This window comes from Scyliorhinus torazame, chromosome 17 (genome assembly GCF_047496885.1).
Source record: "Scyliorhinus torazame isolate Kashiwa2021f chromosome 17, sScyTor2.1, whole genome shotgun sequence".
NCBI classification, from domain to species: Eukaryota; Metazoa; Chordata; class Chondrichthyes; order Carcharhiniformes; family Scyliorhinidae; genus Scyliorhinus; species Scyliorhinus torazame.
The window spans coordinates 22,362,051-22,389,679 of NC_092723.1; the positions used below are offsets into that span (position 1 = coordinate 22,362,051).

General features: G+C 47.7%; 1 pseudogene; it reads right to left on the reverse strand.

Moving 5' to 3' along the window:
* Positions 1–10,267: 10,267 nt before the first annotated feature.
* On the reverse strand, positions 10,268–16,877 carry LOC140394564 (large ribosomal subunit protein eL20 pseudogene; annotated as a pseudogene).
* Between the last annotated feature and the right edge of the window lie 10,752 nt (positions 16,878–27,629).

Here is a 27,629-nt window from a genome sequence, read left to right on the forward strand (position 1 = left end):
GTAAGTTTGTGTGAGAGAGTAAGTATGTGTGTGAGTGTGTGTGTGTGTAAGCTTGTGTGTGCATGTAAGTTTGTGTGTGTAAGTTTGTGTGTGTGTAAGTTTGTGTGTGTGTATGTTTTTGTGAGTGTAAGTTTGTGTGTGTGAGTGTAAGTTTGTGTGTGTGTAAGTTTGTGTGTGTGTGTATGTTTTTGTGTGTGCAAGTTTGAGCGTATGTTTTTGTGAGTGCAAGTTTGTGTGTGAGTGTATATTTGTGTGTTTATGTTTAAGTTTTTGTGCGAGCGAATAAGTATGTGTGAGTGTGTGTGTGTGTAAGTTTGTGTGCAAGAGTGTGTGCATGCAAGTTTGTGTGTGTGTATATGTTTTTGTGAGTGTAAGTATGTGTGAATGAGTGTGTACATAAATTTGTGTATGTTTTTGTGTATGTAACTTTGTGTGTGTAAGTTTGTGCGTATGTTTTTGTGAGTGCAAGTTTGTGTGTGTGAGTGTATGTTTGTGTGTGAGTGTAAGTTTTTGTGTGTGTGTGTGAGTGTAATAGTGAGTGTGTGTGTGTCAGTAAGTTGCATGTGCTGCGTTTCATTACTACTGAGTGGCTTTCCTGGCCCTCTGTTCATAGGGCAATGAAAAGTCATTGCTGTGACGATGGAATCCTATTTGCCCAGACCGGGTAAGAACGGCAGATTTCCTTCCCTAAAGGACACTGGGGCCAGGATTCATCAGCCGCGTCCGCCCGGCGACCGGATATTCCCGCCCGAGGTCAACGTGGGTCCGTGGCGACCTTGCGACCTTGGTGGATTGGCCACGTTGAATTGCCCCTTAATTGGAAAAAAAAAGAATCCAGCCCCCCTTTCTGGCAGCCGGATAGTTTAGTTGTGACTGACATCAGCTTTTTTAATTACAGATTTTCAAAACTCAATTCAAATTCTCAAAGAGCCAGAGTGGGATTGATGTCTTGATTATCAACCCATGCTCTGGTCAGCTTTCCCACAAATATAACCAACCGTTTCGGCGAATTCAGCATATTAATTACTGTACCTCTGAATCTTGGTTTTGTGAAGATCTTTGCATTAAACAGCAGGTGGTGGTATTGAGGCTATAAACAGGACAAGTCACAAAATCAGACCTAAGCTGTTTTCATTGTGTGTTACCTGTGAAAGGTTTGAGGTTTTTGACCCTCCCATCCCATCTCCGGACATGCTGACTGTTGCTGACGTTCAGTTTTATCATCACAGCTGTGAAGAGGAAAATGTCTGTAAGTTCTTTGAATGTTAGGATCTGGGTTTCACCCAACCAGATCCACTTGTTATTCATTCACATGCTCAAGCTCACAGACCAATTATCAATCAAATTAATTCCTTCTCTAAAGCGAATCTTTCAGGCAGGTTTGTATCACCTGAGTTACCGATGAGCTGAAATGTGGAATTCCAGGATTCTGAAATTCTAATGGGGGATCAGAACGTTTCGTATTGAGTTGTTTCATCACAATTCTTGAGTGTCTCTGCCAAAATGTTTATCTCTGAATATCGTGCACAATCTAAATCTTCAGTCAATGAGGTGATTGTAAATCATAGCCTAAGATACCATAACAGAGGAAGTCATGTGATTCATTCACCAACTCACACTCACTCTCATACACACACATACACTCCCGTAACAGCCTCCCCGAACAGGCGCCGGAATGTGGCGAATAGGGGCTTTTCACAGTAACTTCATTTGAAGCCTACTTGTGACAATAAGCGATTTTCATTTTTTCACACACACTGCTCTCGTACCCATTCACTCATTCACACACTCTCACACACTGTTGTAGATACGCACTCTCATATACACAGTCTCATACATTCACTCTTCTACACATTGAGCCTCATACACACTCTCATACACATTCACTCTCATGCACACACTCTCGTACACATTCACTCTCATGCACACACTCTCGTACAAATTCACTCTCGTGCACTTTCACTCTGATTCACTATCGTACACATTCACTTTCGTACACATTCACTCTCTTGTGCACTTTCACTCTCATTCACTCTCGTACACATTCACTCTCGTACACATTCACTCTCTTGCGCACTTTCACTCTCATTTTTAAAGCCGCTCGTGGCCAGCATCTTTAAATGCCGGCTGCTGCAACTATTGCACGTTAATTCCCGTGATCAGGAACGGCGCGATGGTTGGCTCCACAACCCTCCCGACACCTGCCCGCGACCCACCCGCGGGTCGCGATCCCGACTTTGAAAACGACTGTGCTAAGTTACTGCAACAGGCAGACCCTCATTCTTCTCTAATCATCACTGATGATGAAACAGTCTTAAGGAGAAACAGAAGAGCTTTGCTGAAGGTTCAGCCACTCTGTGTTATGGAACCACAAGAGGATATTGTGAGCAATCCACGAACTGTTGTACAAGAGACACCTCAGCATACAGAGCCAGAACAAAGTGAAAATGCACAAATTCAAGAAAAACAACAAGAATCATCTGTAACAGCAAAATGAAAATTAAGCAACTTCACAAGTTCAACCAATGCGCAAAAAGGTCAACAAGACAAAGAAGAAAACCTGAGAGACTGAATTTGTGACGGACTGTAAATATTTGAATGTTCAAAAGAATTATGCATTTCATGTATATTGTATTGTAAACCAAAGTCATGTATGTAAATAATTTACATTTCCAAAGGAAAGGGGATGTGATGATATGCATAAGCAATCATGTAAATAATATTGTATACAACCTCCAACCATCAGGTGTCAGTAGAGAACTACCACATGACTCTATACTTCGAGGAGTTGGGAGATAGTCGTGTTAGTGGATAGTCATACTTGCAGTCGCTCTAGAATCATTTATTATAGTTAGTAGTTTGTAATATAGTTATTTGTATTACGCATTAATTTTATAATAAACACTTTAACTAGTCAAGAACTAGACATTCTATTGTGCATAATTTCTACTTGACAAGCACCAGAATTTAACAATCATCGCATTCTGAAGGGCAACTAGAGATGGGCACTAAATGATGACCTAACCAGTGATGCCCATATCCCGTAAATGAATAAACATAACTAAAATAAATCTGTTGCAGTGTTATTTATTTAAAATACTGGTTTAACATATAGGCAGGCAGTGTGTCTGCAAAAATGTAATAACTTGCAGGTTGTGCACACACTCACTCTTGCACACACTCACTCTTGCACACACTCACTCTTGCACATACTCACACAGGACACATTCACTCTTACACCTCCACCCTCTTGCATGCATTCTCGCACAGCACACGCTCATTCTAGCACACACACTCTCGCACTTACTCTCGCATAGCACTCTCAAACAGCACACATTCACTCTTGCACACATTCATTCTCACACACTCACTCTTGCATTCACTCTCACACAGCACACCCACTCTAGCACACACTAACTCTCGCATGCACTCTTGCACACACATACACACTCTCATGCACTCTCACGCAGCATACACTCACTCTTCTACACACTCATACTCTCATGCATTCTTGCAGAGTACACACTCATTCTCACACGCACTTACTCTTGCATGCACTCTGCAACAGCACACACCCTCACACGCATTCATTCTCACACAGCACACACTCACTCTTGCGCACAGTCACTATTGCATGCACACTCACACAGCACACACTCACTCCAGCATGCACTCTCATATACTCACTCGTGCTCTGAAACACACTCACTCTTGTGCACATTCGCACTCTCACACACTCTCGCACAGCACACATTCACTCTCTCAAGCACTCTCGCACACTACACACTCATTCTCCAACACGTTAATTCACTCATATTTTTACTCCAGCATACATTCTCTCAAAGTACACACTCACTCTCTCACGCACTTGCACAGCATACATTCACTCCTGCATCCATTCTCACAGCACACACTCATTCTTGCAAAGCATACACTCACTCTTGCAAGCACACATCACTCTAACACAGCACACACTCACTCTCGTAAAGCACACACTCACTCTTGCATGCATTCTCACACAGCACACACTCACTGTTGCACACACTCATTCTTGCGCACACCCGCTCTCTCACACAGCACACATTCACTCTCACCCACTCTTGCATGACACACACTCATTGTCAAATACATTCGCTCACTCACTCTCATGCACTCTCTCAAAGCACACACTCATTCTCTCAATCACTCTCTTGAATGCACTCTGAAACATGCTCATTCTTGTACAGCACACACTCACTCTTGCATGCATTCTCACACAGCACACATTTGCTCTTGCAGACACTCACTCTCGCAATCACTCACTCTCTCATGCACTTTGAAACACACTCGCTCTCGCACACACTCACTCTCTCACACAGCACACACACTCTCATAGTATAAACTCATTCTTGCATGCACACTCACACAGCACACACTCACTCTTACCCACACTCACTCTTGCACAAACTCACTTTTGCAGTCACTCTCGCACACACTCACTCTTGCGCACATTCGCATGCACTCTGAAACAACACATTCACACTTGCACACACTCAGCCACACACACACTCTCATACAGCACAAACTCACTCGCGCACACATTCACTCACACACACTCTTGTACAGCACACACATTCTCACACACATTCACTCTCAAACACACTCACAGAGCCCACATTTACTCTTGCACACACACTCTCACACAACACACACTCACTATCGCACACACTCACTCTTGCACACACTCACTGTCTCTTGCATTTACTCTCACACAGCACACATTCACTCTCACCCACTCTTGCATGACACACACTCATTGTCAAATACATTCGCTCACTCACTCTCATGCACTCTCTCAAAGCACACACTCATTCTCTCAATCACTCTCTTGAATGCACTCTGAAACATGCTCATTCTTGTACAGCACACACTCACTCTTGCATGCATTCTCACACAGCACACATTTGCTCTTGCAGACACTCACTCTCGCAATCACTCACTCTCTCATGCACTTTGAAACACACTCGCTCTCGCACACACTCACTCTCTCACACAGCACACACACTCTCATAGTATAAACTCATTCTTGCATGCACACTCACACAGCACACACTCACTCTTACCCACACTCACTCTTGCACAAACTCACTTTTGCAGTCACTCTCGCACACACTCACTCTTGCGCACATTCGCATGCACTCTGAAACAACACATTCACACTTGCACACACTCAGCCACACACACACTCTCATACAGCACAAACTCACTCGCGCACACATTCACTCACACACACTCTTGTACAGCACACACATTCTCACACACATTCACTCTCAAACACACTCACAGAGCCCACATTTACTCTTGCACACACACTCTCACACAACACACACTCACTATCGCACACACTCACTCTTGCACACACTCACTGTCTCTTGCATTTACTCTCACACAGCACACACTCCCTCTTACCCACTCTCTTTCGTACACACTGTCACACAACACACACTCGCACATGCATACAGTATCACGCAGCACACACTCTCACATCTTACACACACTCGCATACTGTCACATGACACACACTCACTCATGCACACACTCTCACACAGTACACACTCTCACACCGCACACTCTCGCACACACTCTCACACAGCACACACTCTCACACCGCACACTCTCACACCACACACTCTCTCGCACACTCACTCATGCACACACTCACTTTCATGCTGCACACACTCTCACACAGCACACAATAATTATAATAATCTTTATTAGTATCACAAGTAGGCTTACATTAACACTGCAATGAAGTTACTGTGAAAATCCTCTAGTAGCCACTCTCCGGAGCCTGTTCGGGTACACAGAGGGAGAATTCAGACTGTCCAATTCACCTCACAGCACTCTCACACAGCACACACTCATTCTGGCACACACTCTTGCACACACGCACTCTCACAATCAATCTCGCCCAAAGCACATTCACATTTACATTCACATTTGCGTAATTGCTCACAGCCATTGATACATATTCACACTCACTCTCACAATACAAGCTTGGGCCCACATGGTTCCACATATTTTCAAGTGTGGGTCACTGGATAGAATGAAAGAATTGCATTGATATAACATCTGTCATATCATCTTGATACCCCACTGTCCTTCAAGGCCAATAAATTACCTTTGAACATAATCAGTGCCACTAAACAGCTGGCTTGTAATGCAGAACAAGGCCAGCAGCGCGGGTTCAATTCCCGTACCGGCCTCCCCGAACAGGCGCCGGAATGTGGCGACAAGGAGCTTTTCACAGTAACTTCATTGAAGCCTACTTTTGACGATAAGCAACTATTGTTATGGTGTCGGCACATGAGGGAGCTGATACGCTGCACAATAAGATCCCAAAATTCCCTGCTCTTTGTCCAATTGTGCCATTATAGGGCAGACAGAGCCTCAGCTTAATGTCTTATCTGAAAAACTGCAGCTTGGATTGTACAACTCTCCCTCAATATTGCACTGAGCTTAACAAAGGGTTCTCTCGTGTATGTAGAAAATGCTATCCAACTCTTGGTTTTAAAAAAAGTTAAAGGATACAGAAAGCCAACGTGACTTTCACTTGACACGTGCAATTGACCTCTAAATGACCCCAGTGCTGACATCAAGATGCACATAGCTCCACTATTGCAGCAGGTTAATCTGTTGTATAATCCATGAGCGCTCTTGCCCTTATTCGGCAGCTATCTCAGCTATTCCAATTGTATTCACTGCTCACGTCCTCTCACTGCCTGTGGAAATGACAGAGTGAGTTGGGAGCTGCCAAGGCTGATTCTGGGGGAGGGCAGGGGTGGGTCTGAGTAATTAGGAAGATCCCAAAGGTCTGCACCTAGTTTCTATTGGTGGAGAAAGGATAGAGAGAGGGAGGGAACACATACCACAAGCATTTAAATGTAGGGGAGGCTTGTAGAACTCAGCAGGGTATTTAAGCTTGAGCAGCGCGTCAACTATCAAATTAACAGAGCTCAGGTGAGACAGGAGATATTCTCCAGACCAACTGGATGAATCGTAGAACCACAGAATTTACAGTGCAGAAGGAGGCCATTCGGCCCATCGAGGCTGCACCAGCCCTTGGAAAGAGCACCCCACTTAAGTCCATGACTCCACCCTATCCCTGTAATCCAGTAACCCCACCCAACCTTTTTGGACACAAAGGGAAAGTTGGCATGGCCAATCCACCTAACCTGCACATCTTTGGACTGTGGGAGGAAACCGGAGCACCCGGAAGAAACCCATGCAGACACAGGGAGAACGTGCAGCCCGTCCGCACGGACAGTGACACAGCGGGGAATCGAACCTGGGAAGCAACTGTGCTAACCACTGTGCTACCTTAATTTTCTTCCCCTGGAATCAATGTGAATTAGTGGAAGGCGTCACAGGCTGCCTAACAGTCTGACAGTGTGGTCATTCCTTCCTCGTTTGTGAGCACTTTCAGCCCAGATGATATCCCCGGGTGTTACGTTGTGCGCGGAAGGAGAGTTTCATGTGGACAATGGGAGTATCCTGCTGGATGTCCTTCCTGGGCTTCAATCTTGTCTCATGGGACCGTTTGGAGTGGGTATTGTCTGACTAAATCGCGGGCCTAGAGAACAAAATGTGAATAACTGACTCTTGGCAGCAGCAGTTAGTACTGTACAAATTAATTATTTAAAACTGGCGCTGGGTTAGTGACTGGGTAAGAGCTGGATTGAAGGTTATGATGCAGGCTGAGCAAGTAAAAAAATTATTGCGCAACTCACAAAGGCTCCTTCGACAGCACCTTCCAAATCTGTGGCCTCTACCACCTAGAAGGACTATTGAACAGGGAGTGGGAACACCACCACTTGCAAGTTCCCCTCCAAGCCACACATCTTCCTGATCTGGAAATATATCGCCATTCCTTCACTGTCACCGAGTCAGAATCCTGGGACTCCCTCCCTAACAGCACTGTGGATGTACCTGCACCACATGGACTGCTGTGGTTCAAATAGGCAGCTTACCACCACCTTCTCAAGGGCAATTAGGGATGGCGACAAATGTTGGCCTCCTCAAAGAAGCCCATATCTCATGAAAGAGCTTTTTAAAGAAAGGACTGGGGGTGTGCACAGGGCGACCATGTTCAGCCTGTCTAAAGGAACCTACCACACCAAAAAGTCTGATTGTCTTTGTTATTTGGACAGCTAATTCTTTTGTTTTTTAATAAACATTTTATTGAGGTATTTTTGGTATAGTAACAACAACCAAATAAACAATATACATGAAACCATAAACACAGTGCAAAAGCCATTTACCTCTCGTACAGGTCCCACCCTTATTGACCCCCTACTCTATTCTAAACTCTTCCCCCCCCCCCCCCCCCCCCCGTCTGCTGACAATTAATTTCCCGCAAAGTCGACGAACGGTTGCCACCTCCGGGCGAACACTAACAGTGACCCTCTCAAGGCAAACTTGATTTTCTCCAACCAGAGAAAGCTAGCCATGTCCGATAGCCAGGTCTCCGACATCGGGGGCTTTGAGTCCCTCCAAGCTAATAGTATCCGTCTCCGGGCTACCAGGGAAGCAAAGGCCAGAACGTTCGCCTCTTTCTCCTCCTGGATTCCTGGGTCTTCTGACGCCCCGAAAATCGCCACCTCTGGACTCGGTGCCACCCTTGTTTTTAACACCGTGGACATGACGTCCGCAAACCCCTGCCAAAATCCCCTAAGCTTTGGACATGTCCAAAACATGTGGACATGGTTCGCTGGTCCTCCCACACATTTTGCACACCATCCTCATCCCAAAGAATCTGCTCATCCGGGCCACTGTCATGTGAGCCCGATGAAGAACCTTAAATTGTATCAGGCTGAGCTTGGCACATGTTGCGGACGTGTTTGCACCACTCATTCTTTCATGAAGACATGCCTTAGGTCAGGGGATAGTAGGATAAAAACATGAATGGTTTCCCAGAAATGATCAGTCCTGAAATTCAACTGGTGAAAACCAGTTCATCAACCTCACATTTCTCAAACTTGCTGAGGATATTGCAATGAATCATGCAGATGTTGTTGACAGACTGGCAACAGGTAATCCAAGCACTTCCCTCTGCCTAAGCCATCGGCCAGATATGCGGGATGAAGCAGGGATGGGGTGGGATCGTATAAGTTGCAATGTCAGCCTATGGTCCTGTATCTCTGTAAAATTGTGATGCCAACTCCTCCAGGGTTGTCCTGAAAACTCCAGGAATGAAAGATTGATCTCCAGGGCATTGCTGCTTGGGACACCTGAGCGAAAAACTAAAGGGCTTTAAAAACTGTATTACGATCCCGGACGAGCCCCCAATTTTATTACGATCCCGGATCAGATACCAACAGTTGCTAGGATACCCGACAGAAACACCAATATTTAATTTAATTTTTAAGACTGTGAGGAAAGGATACTTCACACCAGGAGTGGTTTCATACACATATAGAGATATGGTACATTAAAACAAACTTTATTATTAACAGAGGATAAAAGTAACTTTAACATTATTCCAGAAATATCTTACAATTACTAGTTAATAACAATAAACTGAAACACTTTAACTTCTAACTGCTATCTTTTTATCTTCAATCAAGCAAACCCTGCTCAGGTCAAAATCCACTTTTAAATACAGTTGGCAAACCCATGAATACTTATTGCATAGATATGTCTTGGAGAAACTGCGTTGAGAGACAGAGAGGTCCTTCAGGAAACAGCCTGCAGATTCTTGCCTGTGTCAAACTACTGTTTAACTTCCCAGAACTGGACATAAAGCTCCTGTTCTATTCATAGCAAGTTATTTTACTGAAAACTCCATACGTGAGCTTCAGCCCATGGCACCTCCCATTAACTACACCATCTTACTCAGGCTAAGCACATTGTCTCTAATTATTTACTCCCCAGGGAACCTTCTTTTTATAAATAAAATTCCATTAACCCTATTTAGGGTTGGATTGATCTTACTTTTTTTTCCTCAGCCAGACGTTTATTTTCACAAAGTTCCAACAGTCAATACATTTTTTTCAAAAAAATTTAGATTACCCAATTTATTGTTTCCAATTAAGGGGCAATTTAGTGTGGTCAATCCACCTAGCCGGCACATCTTTGGGTTGTGGGGACGAAACCCACGCAAACATGGGGAGAATGTGCAAACTCCACACGGACAGTGACCCAGAGCCGGGATCGAACCTGGGGCATCGGCGCCGTGAGGCAGCAGTGCTAAACACTGCGCCACCGTGCTGCCCACAGTCAATATATTTTAGAAGAAGGTATTTGGTCCCTTGGTGGCGAAACAGGGCTTGTGCTGTTGACGCAGTATTCTGTGCAGCAGAGGGAACATGATCTTGGAATTGTGGAATTGCTTAACAGTAGGCCGGAAACACTTGCTCGATGGCATCTCCTCTACATTCATGATCAGGGTGGAGTGAGCATGCGCACATGGAGAGCTTCCATAGCACGGTAGCACTGGAGGACAGCACAGCAATGGTCAGGTCCCTGTACTCCCTGCACTACGTATAATAATTTTTTTTTTCCTTTTTAAAATAAATTTAGAGTACCCAATTCATATTTTCCAATTAAGGGGCAATTTAGCGTGGCCAATCCACCTACCCTGCACACCTTTTGGGCTGTGGGGGCGAAACCCACGCAAATACGGGGAGAATGTGCAAACTCCACACGGACAGTGACCCAGAGCCGGGATCGAACCTGGGACCTCGGCGCCGTGAGACTGCAGTGCTACTCACTGCGCCACCGTGCTGCCCGCTATGTATAATAATAATCTTTATTGTTGTCACAAGTAGGCTTACATTAACACTGCAATGAAATTACTGTGAAAAGCCCCTAGTCGCCACATTCCGGCACCTGTTCGGGTACACTGAGGGAGAATTCAGAATGTCCAAATTACCTAATAGCACATCTTTCAAGACTTGTGGGAGGAAACTGGAGCGCCGGGAGTAAACTCACGCAGACACGGGGAGAGTGTGCAGACTCCGCACAGACAGTGACCCAATCGGGAATCGAACCTGGGACCCTGGATGGGTTCCACTATGAAAGTCATAGCACAGCCAGATACCAAAGTTCTTCACTTTTGAAGGTGACTTCTCAAAAACCAGTCCGCACTCAACGATTTCACCAGCAGACCTCTTCAGTTTCTTCATCAGTGAAATGAAATACCAGAATCGAGACTAAGCGGCAATATGATTTGAAGTAAAGATATGCATCCGATACAACACAGGGCCGGGCTCTTTAGTTGAGGGCAGCTGCCGCCCAATCACCTTGTATTATTTAAAGGTGTCCAAAGCCTTCACGTCACCCTTCGATCGCCTGCCACCGACAATGATGATCTTACTTTTACAATGTTTTAATTATCCCTTCTGTAGCCAGAGTGTCTATCTGTCATTTAAACCAGGATTTAAAAAACAAAACACTACTGCAGTAGTCACATACACACACTAACCCGGGTTTTTAACCATTACTGCCCCAGCTACATATGATACAATATATAAATGAAATTAGAGTTTCCACAACTGTGCCACAAACAATGCTCAAAGCTATGCTGCTTACGGCCGGGGGGTTTCTAGCCTCGTCGCCACAATGGCCCAGCTAAACGTCCATTGCCTTTCGGTGGCACTGGACGACCCCAGTGGCAAGAGGGGCTGGAAACCCCTTCCCACCCCCTCAGGTTACAGGGCAAGTTTTCTATAAAATATGTTTGCATAAACACAAACATAAAATCCTCAGTGAGCGACAGAACAATTTCTTCCTTTTCTTTCTCCCAGAGAATACCCCTCGACGGATTTAAGGAGAGTTGACCTGTGCAGGTTTATGACTGCAGCTCAAAATGGGTTCAATCACCAAAAATATGCATGGTGTCCGATCCTCGTCCCATGATTTAAAATCGCTGAAGAGTACTTGAAAGCATCGCAGTGAGCCATTTGATAATCCAGTCACTGTGCACCAGTCAGTGTCTTAAAAATATCCACGTGAAAAACCTTTCAAACCATTTCTCCTCGTGCGCAAGGGGAAAATGAAGAGCCCTGTAAACCGGGGCAATTGATGGAACCTCACAATTTACATCTGGTTGGATGTCCGGTTTCGGTTGGAAATCTCGTACCAGCACAAAGGATCCGAAAACCTGAATGGACACATTCTTGGGTGTGATTCGCGCTTGAGTTTCCCGTGACATTTTAGCGCTGGTTCAGCAAATCCCACCCAGACTGCTGAGTAACGAGGCCTCGTTTATGATGTGTTAAAACGTCGCAAATGGAAGGAAAATCTGTTTGACCCACAGTAAAGGAATCATCCAATCAGGTGATGAAGGAAGAGTTTGCTTGCTTTCCAATTGGCTTTGGGAGGGAGTGGGAACAGGGAACGGAGAGAGATTTTATTCTTTCCTGGGACATGGGCGTTGCTGGCTGGGTCAGTATTTGTTGCCCATCCCTAACTGAAATGCGTGGATCGCTAGGCCATTTGAGAGTCAACCATTGCCGTGGGTCTGGAGTCACCTGTAACCCAGACCATTTCCTGCCCGAACGGACCATAGTGAATGACAATCGGCAATGGTTTCATGGCCGTCATTAAGCTTCTGGGTCCAGATTTGTTTTATTGAATTAAAATTCCAGTATCTGCCCAGGTGAGATTTGAACCCGGATCCCCAAAGCATTGCTCCAGGTCTCTACAATACTAGACCATAAACCCATAAGACGCAGGAGCAGAAATAGACCACTTGGCCCATCGAGTCTGCTCCATCATTCAGTGAGATCATAACACATGATAGGGTACGGTAATCCTCAACTCCACTTTTCCGCCTTATCCCCAATCAGACCATTAGACGTAGGATCAGATACTAGTCCAGTGACAATGCCACCACACCAATGGACGAGTCAGGCATCCAATGGTGGGTATTCTGCTGGATTTGGGGGTTTGAAGGCCTGATGATTAAAACCTCCAGGAATAAGTCTGACCAGCGTTGGCAACTCTGCCCCAATTCCTCAGGAGATTGAGCGATTTCCTGGTGTGTTCCGTTGGTGGTTTCGCTGACCTCGAGCTGGATTTGGATGAGTGGGCGAGTGAGGCGGAGAGGAAATCAGTGCGTTAAATATAAATTGGAAAGAGGGTGAAGCTTCCTGCAGCAACAGAGGAAGGCAGAATGAATCCAGTGACTTGTGTAATTTGTTATGTTGTAGGTGTAACATAAGCGGCTTCCTTGTGCTGCACTTGACAAAGGAAGGTTCAGACGTGGAGATAACTTCAACACGTTTATTAAACTATTTACACTTCTATTACTAGGGTTCGACACTACTGCTAATTCTACTATAGCTACCCAGACTGACTAACCAGTTGCTGCAATCCACGTGGTGGGTGTAATATTGAATCAACCCTGTGTCTGTACTCACTGACTGTCTCCACTGGAAAGAGGCAGATCATGTGTGTGGTGTCCTTTATATATGCGTTGGTGTAATGCCCTCTTGTGGTCGTGTCACCTCTGTGTGTATCGTGAGTGTCCATTGGTCCTGTCCTATCTAACTGATCTATTGGTTGAGTGTGTGTGTGTGATGTTTCTGGTGCTCCCTCTAGTGTCTAGCTAGCCTACATGCATTTACATTGATGCACATCACCACATTGTGTCTTTACAAAGACTTGTCATGAGAAAATGACAGAGGGTGAGGTTTATAATTAGCCCAGACTGGGACTGGAACCATGAGTAAACAAAGACATAATCAGAGGTTAATGAAAGGTCAGGTGATATAACCCTCAATTGTGGCGTAGTTGTAGAGTGACCTCAGAGAAATCATTCTAACTCTTACTTTCTCTGTTTCCAATGGCCAACAAGATGCGGTCAACGTTTTATCTAAATTTTGAATACATGTAAAGTGAAAATGAAATCTATTCTGTAGTGTTTCATATTTGACTGTTAACCCTCCCTTCCACCTTGCCCCCCCCCCCCCCCCCTCCCATCAACGCCCCCTCCCCCCCAAACCACAATGTGGCCTCTCTGCTAAGCCCTCATTCCCTCGGGAAGCTAGTTCTGAACCTGCTTCTTGGACCACTGCTGTCCTTGTGGTGGAAGTGTTCTTCCCAGGTGCTGTTAGGTAAGGAGTTCCAGGATTCTGGTCCTGAGACGCTGATGGAACCAATGTCCGTCCTGACTTGCAGTAAAGAAGCTTGGGGGGGGGGGAGTCGAGAGAATGTCAGCGGTGCACAACCGCCGGGTTTCATCAGGGGAGCTTTTGAGAGCAGTCCTTTTAAGATGTTCCAATGCTAGGTTACAGTTGTAATTATGGCCCACATTTACAGTTAGCAATCAAGGGCTGGAGATTAATCACTTTCTCGATTATCGTTATTTACTGACATTGAAATCACAGGAATCACAGGGAGCAGTCTTGGTTGGCGGAGCATCGAACTCGGTGAGTATAAAGTAACTAACCTCGGGGATTCGTGGCCTAGTCTCCAGGGAGCAGTCTCAGTGGACGGAGCATCGAGCTTCGGTGAGTATAAAGTAACTAACCTCGGGGATTTGCGGCCTAGTCTCCAGGGAGCAGTCTTGGTGGGCAGAGCATCGAACCCGGTGATTATAAAGTAACTAACCTCGGGAATTCGCGGCCTAGTCTCCAGGGAGCAGTCTCAGTGAACGGAGCATCGAGCTTCGGTGAGTATAAAGTAACTAACCTCGGGGATTCACGGCCTAGTCTCCAGGGAGCAGTCTCAGTGAACGGAGCATCGAGCTCGGTGAGTATAAAGTAACTAACCTCGGGGATTCACGGCCTAGTCTCCAGGGAGCAGTCTTGGTGGGCAGAGCATCGAACCCGGTGAGTATAAAGTAACTAACCTCGGGGATTCACGGCCTAGTCTCCAGGGAGCAGTCTTGGTGGGCAGAGCATCGAACCCGGTGAGTATAAAGTAACTAACCTCGGAAATCCGTGGCCTAGTCTCCATGGGAGCAGTCTTGGTGGGGAGAGCATCGAACCCGGTGAGTATAAATCCGATCAGGAGGATGCGGGGGAGGGCTAGGATGGGCAGGACATGGGGCCTGGGAGGTTGACTGGGGGGACGGGAGGGGATGTTGTGTTTGGTCCTTTGTACTTCACGAAGGAACTCACCAAACACTTTGACTTGTCCAAACCAGAATCTTTTATTGAGTCCTGCCAGGTCTGGAGGCCTGCTCTGGCCTTGACCAGGATCTGCATGCTCGCAGCCATGGAACACAGGGAGTGGACCATCTCCGTCTGGGACTGCGCCACATCACTCATTGACTGTGCCACCCCTTCTGGGTTTGTGTCACATCAGCCAGTGACTGCGCCATCTCTCTCTGGGATTGGGCCACATCCCTCTGTGTCTCTGTGCCATGACAGTCAATGCCGCTGATGCTCTCAGTCATGGCCTGCTGTGACAGGGCCACGCTCAGAAGTACCACTGCAATGTCTAGGTGGCTCTGGCACATGGCTGCCTGAGAGAAGGCAGCCCTGTCCTGGGCCTCAGCCAGCACTGGCGCAGAATGCACCAGGCCTTGGGCATGCTGGTCCATAGCCAGAACCCTCGCCCATAATGTCTCCACCGCGAACGCTACACGTGCGATGTTGACCTGGGTGGCATGCATGGTCGGCACCACCTCTTGCTCATGTTTGGACTCCTCCAACTGCACCTGCAGGTGCTGGATGCTCGGCGACAACCCCGCGTGTAGCCCCTGGCTCTGCGACTGCATCTCCACAATCGATGGGACTGTCCGTTCCAGAAACCCGAAACCCGCCTAAAGGCCAGCTAGTCCCTGGGGTTGGCCCTCCCTATAATCGTCCGCCCCCTCGGGAGTTCCTAGCTCCACCTGATGTACTGGAGCTGCTGTGTGGTGCGCACCAGAGGGTGTCCCAGAAGCACCTTCACTAAAGTGCCCAACCGAGGTGAGTGTCTCTGGGATGGTGGAGGCTGTTGGAGAGACAGCTGTGACGGGAAGTCAGTGTCATCCCCGGACTCCAGCTCCGGGGTGTCCTGGGTTTCGGGTCGAGGGCTGCCATCCGGGCTGCAGTCCTCGTCACTGGTCGGCAAATGGGGGGGCTCCGGCTGTGGCACTGGCTGGGGGCGGGGGCCGCCAGAAGGACCCGCTCCATCACCAACAGGTCCTGCAAGACACAAGACAAGATGCATGATTAGACCGTGGGCCAGGTGGGAGTGGGGTTGGTGGGGCTGAGTTTGGGAGTGATGGTGGGGTTGAGGGTGAGGGTGGTGTGGGGTGCAGACATGTCAGGGGAAATACAAGTAAGTGGGGTCTCACTTCCTCGTCCGCGACTGACCTCTACCCTGTGTTGATTTCCCTTTCTTCTGGCCGCACCGACCACATCCAAGGCCCTCTGCTCAGCTACAGTTAGGGGCCGCAGGTCCAGCGGTCCCCCTCCCGTTTTCTCCTGTTCCCGGCGGTTATGGGTGGCCTTCTCCTGTGGGGAGGGGAGGGGGGGGGGGATTAGAAAACGACAGCGTTAGACAGTCCGGTGCATGCAGCCCAGGGGGTGAGTAGCCGGTGGCCAGGGCACTCGGCCATGGTGGCCGGTATGGGTGGCCGGCACATGTGGTGCAAGGTGGAGGGGTTCAGCCGCTTTCCTGGTGGGGGGCGGGGGGGGGGGGCGTCATGAGTGTTGGTGCCAGGGCAGAGTGCTGGCTGCCCTGAGAAGGTTGTGCAGGTTTTAACGGCACTGCTCGCCGGTCCGGACGGTGTTGCTCGTGGCGCTGACCGCCTCTGCTCCCTGCGCCCATCCGCGGCGAATGGCTGGCAGTCTCCTTCCCAGGCTGGGGTACAGGGTAGCTTGCCTCTCCTTCAATGCATCCAGGAGGGTCTCGAGCTCAGTGTCTGTGAAGCGTGCTGCCACGCGAATTGCTGCCATCTTGTTGTCTGGCATGGTGTGTGTGGGGGAGTGAAGTGTGTACATGCAGCTGCAGCTTGTCAGCCTCCTGTGTCAATCGCGAACCCAGCGAATCCGGCCCCGTTTCTCATTAGAATCGATTGTCTTACAAGTGGCGCCGATGCTAGCTCCCTAACAGTCGCTGAATTCGTGCAGGTGGGGCGCCAGTTTTGCTGTCATGGAAGTTCACGAATCCTGCCCCAGCGCCAACATTTAGATGCAATCTTCTGGCACGCTGCTCCAGAAAAGCAGCTCGCCGTGGCGCAGCGTGGCCAGTGACAGCCGGGAGACCCCGCTCCCGGGATCTACCCGGCATGCAACGCCTCGCGGGATTCAACGCGACCTCGCGAGACGTTGCAAGGGGAATCCCTTCCACAATGGGCGGGATCGCTTTTTAGCAAATCTGCATATTAGAGCGGGGCAGTAAACCTTACTCTAATGCAGGCATTGCCAAACTTGGGGGCGCGACCCGCGGGTGGGTCGGGGGCGGGTGTCAGGAGGGTCAGGGAGGCGTCCGTCGCGGAGCTCCCGATTTCTCAAATCCACGCACAACAGCCGGCCTTTAATAATGCCGGCTGCAAGATGCCTTAAAAATGACCAGGAACAGAAGAAAAAAATTCAGCCACACTGCGCATGCGTGCCCGATCATTGGTTCGCATGCGCAAAACTATGCGCATGCACACCGATGATCGGGCACGCATGCGCATTGCGGCCGCATTTTTTTTACATGGTTGCAGCCTTGTTTTTTCAAGTTTGGGGGGCTAAAGGGACAAAGGGATCATTGGGGCCAAAGGGACCCAAAACCATTTCCTCCATTTTTGTCAGCAACAAACAAGATAAGAGAAAATGGTGGGTCACACAGGTCGGCCGGCGTAGGTCACGAAGGTGGGCCGGCGTGTGCCGCGAAGGTCGGCCGGTGTGGGTCGCGAAGGTCGGCCAGTGTGTGTCGCGAAGGTCGACCAGTGTGTGTCGCGAAGGTCGGCCAGTGTGTGTCGCGAAGTTCGGCCAGTGTGTGTCGTGAAGGTCGGCCAGTGTGTGTCGCAAAGGTTGGCCAGTGTGTGTCGCGAAGGTCGACCAGTGTGTGTCGCGAAGGTCGACCAGTGTGTGTCGCGAAGGTCGGCCAGTGTGTGTCGCGAAGTTCGGCCAGTGTGTGTCGTGAAGGTCGGCCAGTGTGTGTCGCAAAGGTCGGCCAGTGTGTGTCGCGAAGGTCGGCCAGTGTGTGTCGCGAAGGTCGACCAGTGTGTGTCGCGAAGGTCGGCCAGTGTGTGTCGCGAAGTTCGGCCAGTGTGTGTCGCGAAGGTCGGCCAGTGTGTGTCGCAAAGGTCGGCCAGTGTGTGTCGCGAAGGTCGACCAGTGTGTGTCGCGAAGGTCGACCAGTGTGTGTCGCGAAGGTCGGCCAGTGTGTGTCGCGAAGTTCGGCCAGTGGTGTCGCGAAGTTCGGCCAGTGTGTGTCGCGAAGGTCGGCCAGTGTGTGTCGCGAAGGTCGGCCAGTGTGTGTCGCGAAGGTCGGCCAGTGTGTGTCGCGAAGGTTGGCTGCAGGGGCGGATCTACTACGAAACTAATGAAGCTTAAGCTTCAGGGCCCCTAATCCCGGAGGGGCCCCAGAAGCGACTTTAGTCCACATTGCTTAAAAATGTTGGGTCTACTGTATGAGAAGGGGTTTTTAAAAAATAATAATATTAATAAGATAGTGTAATTCAATACAAAATAATAGTTGTAATAAAAATTAACAGGTTACTAAAATATCATGTAGGCTAGCCGTAAACGAAAAAACGTTCACATTAAGGATGTTTCATTCTAAATATATTTAATATAAAATAATTATAAATAATTTAAAACACTATTAACATTTATGACAGAAATACAAACAGTAGATGATGTGTCGTAACAAAAAAGGGGAGCTGTTGAAAAGGCAATCGCAATGCTAACGTGAATTTTCAACGTGATAGCACTCGTGTTAGCGATCGAGACAACAATTTTTTTCAATAAAGTGTTCATAAGGATACAATATTTTAATTACCCCTACTCAAAAATAAATGTTATATTTAGAAAAGTAAGGTAAGTAATAAAGGTGAAATAGTGTTAGAGTAGCCTAAGCCTATTGTTTTTATGAAGAGGTGAACGGAAGGTAGGCTACGACCGCACAGCCTAGGCTAATACTATGTTACAAGTATTTATGAAAAAGTAATAAAAGGGTGAATTTGTGTTAAATTACATGTGTTTATTATGAAAAGCGTTCAAATAATGGTAACATTGTGTTACATTACCTTGGCCTATGGGTTTTGGTGGCCTAATCTTGCCTAACTTAGTCTAGCCTAGCATAAGCTAGCTTGAACATAGCCTAGTTTAGCCTATTTAGCTTATTTATTATAAATCTTAAAAAATGGCGCTTTACTTTCTGAGAAGGGTTTTTTTTAAAAACCCTTCTCAGAAAGTAGACCTAAATTTTTTTCCTTTCAAAGCATACAGTAATAGTCGCACGACTCAAATTGATTAATTTTTTGTTGTACATATTTCAACAATCCCAAAGTTTGAGAGTCAGTAGCACAGACGTTGTAAAGGTGGAGTGTCGCGGTAAGTTGGCTGTTCTGCTGTGGCTAATGTAATTTTTCCCCCTTTTTAACAGAGGTCAAGACCCTAGAGGAATAACAATGAGTTCACAAAAGTACTTAAGTGGATACCAAAAACGCAAACTCAATGAAAAGCGATCTGACGAAACTATTTTGCAATGTCAAGTTTGTCAGCACCTACAGTTGAAACAAGCCAAGCAAACACCATTGAAGCCAGCGATAGTGCACAAACCGTGGGAGCTCTTTCTAGTAATATTCAACCCACTGTTGACGCTTTTGATACAGATGACGATCACAGTGGTCAACATGAAAGTACCGCGGAACAAGCAGAGACTGAGCAGAAACATGAAACATGAAGCAAATTCAGTGATTTCAAAGAATACAGTGACCTTGAAAACTGGCCCATAACAGTTGATAATGATTTCATACAGAATTGTTTAATGCAAGACATAGGTTTTTTTCAAAATAAAAACCCAGATGATGTATATACCGAATCAAGCAGGGTTTACAAGGAGCAAAACAGAAGTTTCTCAAACAAATATTTTGAAAAAAGATTGAAAAATGGTCAGACTGTGATGAGATCCTGGTTAGTTTACTCAAAGAGCAAAGGCTGTATGCAGTGTTTTGTTTGCAAACTCTTTTCTAAATGCCAAACATCACTTACAACAGGTGGGTTTTCTGACTGGATGAATGTACTCAGAACCTAGGAGAATCATGGAGACAGCATGGAACATAAGAGGGCGATGTTGTGTTGGATAACAAGAAAGTCAAATAAAAATACTGTGGATCAGCAACTTGAAGAACAGGTGAGAAAAACCATACAATACTATTTTTAACTACTGAAAAGAGTTGTAGCTGTTATAAAGTTTTTAAGTGAAAGAGGTTTGGCATTTAGAGGTCATGAGAAGTGGGGCTCACCAAATAATGGAAACTTCATGGGGGCCATTGAACTTATTGCAGAGTTCGACCCATTTTTACATGAACATCTCGAGAAATGTGAAAATGTAAAAGTAAATGCTACTTACCTATCCAAACCCGTGTATGAAGAATTGATAGAAATCATGGGAAAACATGTGCAAGATTAAATTGTGTATCAAATCAACAAGCTAGACACCAAATACTACTCTATTATTGTTGACTCTACGCCTGACCTGACACATGTTGACCAGCTGGTAATTGTGGTTCGATACTGTTATAATGGAAAACCCTGTGAGAGATTTTTAAACATTTTTACCGATAGAAAACCATTCATCCACGACCTTGTTCAACAAAATACAACAAGTCCTGGGTGAACATAAGCTTTCACTTGAAAATATCCATGGTCAGTCCTACGATAATGCATCTAACATGAAGGGCTCGGAGAAAGGGCTGCAACACTCTTTAAAAACATTAACAGATACGCAGACTATGTGCCATGTGCAGCCCATTCACTTAACCTTGTTGGAGAAAAGGCAGTGTCTACTGTACCTGAAGTTGTTGACTATTTTGGCATTTTGCAGGAGCTGTATGTTTTCTTTTCTGGATCTCCACGAAGGTGGGGGATTTTAAACACACAGGGCAATCTACATTTTTCTCTAAAGAGCTTAAGTGTAACTAGATGGTCTGCACACTATGAAGCAGTCCGGGCAATTAAAAATGGATATATGGGTATTTTACAAACTCTCAATCATATTTTTGAAGACTCAGAAGAGAAGCCTGAATGTAAATGAGATGCAAAGAATTTAAACCACAAGTTAGTAAAGCTGGAATATGCTATTTTAACAGTCATTTGGGAAGAAGTGCTGAGGCGTTTCAACAGAACAAGTAAGAAACTCCAAACCCCTGGTTTTGATGTATTTGAAGGTTATCTTCAGCTATCATCTTTACTTTCATTTGTTAAAGAACTCAGAGAAAATTCAGCCGATAGGATTGCACAGTATGAATCAGAAGCAAAAGGTTTGCGTGAAGATATCACCTCAAGTTATTCTGATGCTTCCAAACGCATTGTTACAAGGAAACTTTCAGATGGAACAAGTGGTATTGCTTCTTTGAAAGGAGCTGACAAATTTAGGATAGAAGTTCTATACAGTGAATGGTAGAACCCTCAAGAGTACTGAAAGTCAGAGAGATCTAGGAGTACAGATCCACAGGTCACTGAAAGGGGCAACACAGGTGGAGAAGGTAGTCAAGAAGGCATACGGCATGCTTGCCTTCATTGGCCGGGGCATTGAGTATAGAATTGGCAAGTCATGTTGCAGCTGTATAGAACCTTAGTTAGGCCACACTTGGAGTATAGTGTTCAATTCTGGTCGCCACACTACCAGAAGGATGTGGAGGCTTTAGAGAGGGTACAGAAGAGATTTACCAGAATGTTGCCTGGTATGGAGGGCATTAGCTATGAGGAGCGATTGAATAAACTCGGTTTGTTCTCACTGGAACGACGGATGTTGAGGGGCGACCTGATAGAGGTCTACAAAATTATGAGGGGCATAGACAGAGTGGATAGTCAGAGGCTTTTTCCCAGGGTAGAGGGGTCAATTACTAGGGGGCATAGGTTTAAGGTGAGAGGGGCAAGGTTTAGAGTAGATGTACGAGGCAAGTTTTTTACACAGAGGGTAGTGGGTGCCTGGAACTCGCTGCCGGAGGAGGTGGTGGAAGAAGAAACGATAGTGACATTTAAGGGGCATCTTGACAAATACATGAATAGGATGGGAATAGAGGGATACGGACCCAGGAAGTGTAGAAGATTGTAGTTTAGTCGGGCAGCATGGTCGGCACGGGCTTGGAGGGCCGAAGGGCCTGTTCCTGTGCTGTACATTTCTTTGTTCTTTGTTCTTTGTTATATCAACTCTATGACTACTTGATAATCCAGTTACGCAAGAGGATTGACCCATATGAGCAGATTGCGAAAAGGTTCAAGTTCCTCTCAGAATTGGTGAACAATTCTAAAATTGATGAGCACAGTATTAAACTTATAATATTGTATTACAAAGATGATATTGACCACAAATTAGTAAACGAGTGTCATCAGTTCAAAGAATATTTGCACCTTAGGAAATCCCAGAACACAGAAGAAAACACGCCATCTAAAATGCATTGCGCAGAAGTTCTTCAGCTTATTTGCGACCAACACCTAATTGAAGTGTTCCCCAATATTACTACTGCGCTTAAGCTGTACTTGACAATGCCTATCACGAGCTGTGAAGCAGAAAGGAATTTTTCAAAGCTATCCTTTATAACGAACAAATTTTGGTCTACCACGACTGAAGAACTCTTAAATTCTTTATGCATATTGTCTCTAGAAAATGACATTGCAAGGAAGCTCTCATATGACAAAACTGTACGTGAATATGCTGCTAGAAAAAACAGAAAAAAGAGTATTTTGTAAAATGTGCTTCTTGTAGTATGTATTCTCATAGGTGTCTAAAATAAAAGATTATATTGACTGTGGTTTTTTTCTATGTTTTATTTCATATTCTATGATGCATCATGCATGTATATAACATTTCCCTAATTTTCATCCCCCCATAACTCGAAAACTATAAGGCATAGGACATTTTTATTCACACCAGTGACTTTGACATGTGAGATAATCCAGTACAGCAATTTTAATCAAAATCTGAGATGTAGTGGTTAAATTTTTTAAATGTTGCGGTGATCTGTCGTGGAATAACCCCATTGAAGAAGATAACAGTGGTTGCCCAGACCTCGTTGCTGGTTGCGAAGGGGCCCCCATAACAGTTCAAGCTTCAGGGCCCCAAAAATGTAGGTTCACCACTGGTTGGCCGGTTGGTAAAAATGGGTCCCCGGAAAAAAAAGTTTGAAGAACACTGCTCTAATATGCAGATTCCCGAGGCACCTGAGGCTTTGGGCTTCAATCCTTTTGCTTTGGGGATCTTGGGCGAGTGCCGTTTGGCACTGGTCCCCACAAATGGGGCCCACACGGAACAGCACTCATGAGGATCTCCAAAGGGATTGGAGGCCCCCAGCTCCTTCGGGCAGGGTGCCCTGGCTCTGCTGGTGCCACCTGGGTACCAGGTTGACTGCCAAGCTGGCATTTTATGCACGTGTGTGATTGGGCCGCGGTTGCTCACGGTGGGTGCAGGGGGTCTGGGGGACCCTCCCATTTGTGTTGAGGCTGGGATGAGGCCGGTGATTTTATTTAGTGGGCCTCAGAGATCGGGAGGCCATTTAAAAACTCCGTCCCGATTTCTTGCTACAACGCGCAGTTCCGGCGAGTGGAGCTCACCATTGTAAAAAACGGGGCTCTGTGCCGCCTCGGCCGCACGTTCCCCGTTCAGGCCCCTTATTCAATGCAGGTCAGGTTGAAAGTGTTCCAGGCATTGCGGCTAAACGCACTCGCTCGGGAACTTTGCTCGCTTTTGGGAAAATCGAGCCCTGCGTCACAGGAATGGAGAATCCAGCCGACTGTCTCTCACACACTATTCCCATTAACTGAGAAAGAAGGAAGGGAATCGCCTGTGCTGCAGTATGTGGTTAGAATGATGTGCAGAAAGGGTTGTCTCTACACTACGCACTGCCTCATTACTTATGTGAGGAGATCAGCACTCACAGGACCTGATAGGGGTCGACCCTCAGCACATCACAATACAAACTGTCATAATATACACCAGTATATCATGGTGCAGACACACACACACTGATGGACACACAGCAAGACCAATCAACACACACAACACCGCAGCCAATCACCAGTTAGAGCACACGCACTATAAAGACAGGGGGCATCAGAGTTCCCGCTCATTCGGGATGCAGCCTCTTAGAAGGACAGAGCTTACAGCTTACAGCACAGATCTTCACCATGTGCTGAGTGCATAGACTGGTTAGGACAGGCATAGGTCTTTAGTTTAATCTAACATCGTGTTAACCCACAGTGAAAGTATGTTCAACAGTTTCTAATTTGATAAAATAGTGTTGCACTATTTCAAATGTTGGTGGCCTGTATGTGTTCCACGGATCCAGAGCACCCAACACATCATGATATGATACCAGGTGTTGAAGGATATTAGAACTTCTTAGACCTACCTGCAAGTGATCTGCCTTCCACCAGCATACAGTCATCCTGCAAAATGGACAGCGTCCGCCCGCCGCCGCCGCTCCGCATCACCGGTAACCTCGGGGCCAACTGGAAGATATTCAAACAACGCTTCCAGCTCTACCTTGAAGCCACAGACCGGGAAGGTGCCTCAGACACCAGGAAGATCGCTCTCTTCCTATCCACGGCCGGGGACCATGCCATCCACATTTTCAATTCTCTTACCTTTGCTGATGATGAAGATAAATCAAAATTCAAGACGGTCCTCCTCAAATTTGACACTCACTGCAACATCGAGGTGAATGAAAGTTTTGAGCGCTATGTATTCCAACAGCATTTGCAGGGTAAGGATGAACCTTTCCAGTCCTTTCTCACCCACCTCTGCATCCTTGCGCAGTCTTGTAATTACAGGCCCACCTCCGACTCCATGATACGCGACCAGATCGTTTTCGGTGTTCAGTCGGACCCCCTACGCCAGCAGCTCCTCAAGGTAAAGCAGCTCACCCTAGCGACCGCCATCAAGACCTGTGTGCGACATGAACACGCCATTAGTCGGTATTCCCACATCCAAGCGGCTGAAACGGCGCGGCAAGGTCCCCACGAGGCAGAACGGGTCCAAGCAATCGAGCAACTCCAGGGCCTCAGCCTGGATGAGGGCGGCCATTTTGCGCGCTTTACACGGACTCCCGCGCTGGTGCGCACCGAACAAGGGGACGGCGACGTTGAAGAACGTACTGCGCAGGCGCACACCACGTACGACCGCACCGCGCATGTGCGATGGCGCAGCGAACGAACTGACGCTACAACGTGCGGCAACTGTGGCTCCGCCCACTTAAAGCGGCAATGCCCTGCCAAATCCCGACGATGCCTGAGATGTGGCAAACTTGGCCACTATGCTGCTTTATGCACACCAGCTCAGCCTGCCAACTCTTATCGCTCCAGCCAGCCTCGCAGGAATGTCCGGGCCATTCAACCCACGGTCACCGAGTCCGATGCGGACCTACTACCCGATATTGACACCGAGGACCCGAAGGCGCCTTTTCGAGTCGGTATCGTTACAAAAAACAGGGTGTCCCCGAAGCAAAGAATCCAGCCTCTATCGGTATACAGCATCGATCCGGACGATTAGTGGTGTGCCACCCTTACGGTCAACCGGTCCCAAATATGATTCCGCCTGGACACTGGTGCCTCCACCAATCTCATTGCGCGGTCTGACCTCCAAAGCCTTCATGTCAAACCAGCCATCCTCCCATCAGCCTGCCAGCTATTAGATTATAATGGCAATGCCATTGCTGTCAGCGGCTCATGCCAACTTGAAGTGTCGCACAGGTCACGCAAAGCCATCCTTCCCTTTGAAGTCGTGGGCTCCTCGAACGCCTCCCTACTTGGCGTGCAGGCATGCAAGCTGTTGAACCTAGTTCAGAGAGTTCACTCTCTCTCTCCAGCTGACGGGTCTGCCTTTCAGGACACCGACTTCAGGGCGCAGCTCGACGTCATTATCGACCAGTACCACGAAGTCTTCGAGGGCATGGGCACGCTCCCGTACACCTACAAGATTTTATTAAAACAGAATGCCATGCCTGTGGTGCACGCACCTCGCAGGGTTCCAGCACCCCTTAAGGACCGCCTCAAGCAGCAGCTGCAGGACCTCCAGAACCAAGGAGTGGGGCGAAATTCTCCCCCAACGGCGTGATGTCCGCCGACTGGCGCCCAAAACGGCGCCAATCAGACAGGCATCGCTCCGCCCCAAAGGTGCGGAATGCTCCGCATCTTTGGGGGCCGAGCCCCAACATTGAGGGGCTAGGCCGGCGCCGGAGGGATTTCCGCCCCGCCAGCTAGCGGAAAAGGCGTTTGTTGCCCCGTCAGCTGGCGCGGAAATGACATCTCCGGGCGGCGCATGCGCGGGAGCGTCAGCGGCCGCTGACAGTTTCCCGCGCATGCGCAGTGGGGAGAGTCACTTCCGCCTCCGCCATGGTGGAGGCCGTGGCGGAGGTGGAAGGGAAAGAGTGCCCCCACGGCACAGGCCCACCCGCGGATTGGTGGGCCCCGATCGCAGGCCAGGCCACCGTGGGGGCACCCCCCGGGGTCAGATCGCCCCGCGCCCCCCCCAGGACCCCGGAGCCCGCTCACGCCGCCTTGTCCCGCCGGTAAATACCTACTTTAATTTACGCCGGCGGGACAGGCAATTTCTTGGCGGGACTTCGGCCCATCCGGGCCGGAGAATCCAGCGGGGGGTCCCGCCAACCGGCACGGCCCGATTCCCGTCCCCGCCGAATATCCGGTACCGGAGACTTCGGCGGGGGCGGGATTCACGGCGGCCAACGGCCATTCTCCGACCCGGCGGGGAGTCGGAAAATGACGCCCCAGATTTCCAAAGTCACGGAACCAACCGACTGGGTCAGTTCCCTGGTATGTGTAAAAAAGCCTTCCGGCGAATTGAGAATTTGCATTGATCCCAAGGATCTAAATCGCAATATCATGAGGGAGCATTATCCAATTCCCAAGCGCAAAGAGCTCACATGTGAGATGGCTCACGCCAAGCTCTTCACCAAGCTCTTCGACGCCTCAAAAGGATTCTGGCAAATCCAATTCGATAAATCCAGCAGAAAACTTTGCACATTTAATACCCCCTTTGGCAGATGTTGTTAGAACAGGATGCCGTTTGGGATCATATCTGCCTCAGAAGTGTTCCATAGCATTATGGAACAAATGATGGAAGGTATTGAAGGTGTTCGCGTCTATGTCGATGACATAATCATTTGGTCCACCACCCCGTAGGAGCATGTTAGTCGCCTCCAGCGCGTATTCAGATGTATACATGAGCATGGCCTCCGCCTCAACAGGGCCAAATGCTCTTTTGGTCAGACAGAACTTAAGTTCCTCGGGGACCACATCTCCCAATTGGGTGTGCAGCCGGGTGCGGACAAGGTAGCTGCCATCACAGCTAAGAAAACACCAGAGGACAAGAAGGCGGTCCTCCGATTTCTGGGCATGGTCAATTTTCTAGGGAAATTCATCCCTAACCTCACCTCTCATACGACGGCTCTCAGGAACCTGGTCAGGAAGACGACAGACTTCCAATGGCTCCCCGCCCACGAGCGCGAATGGAGAGAACTCAAAACAAAACTG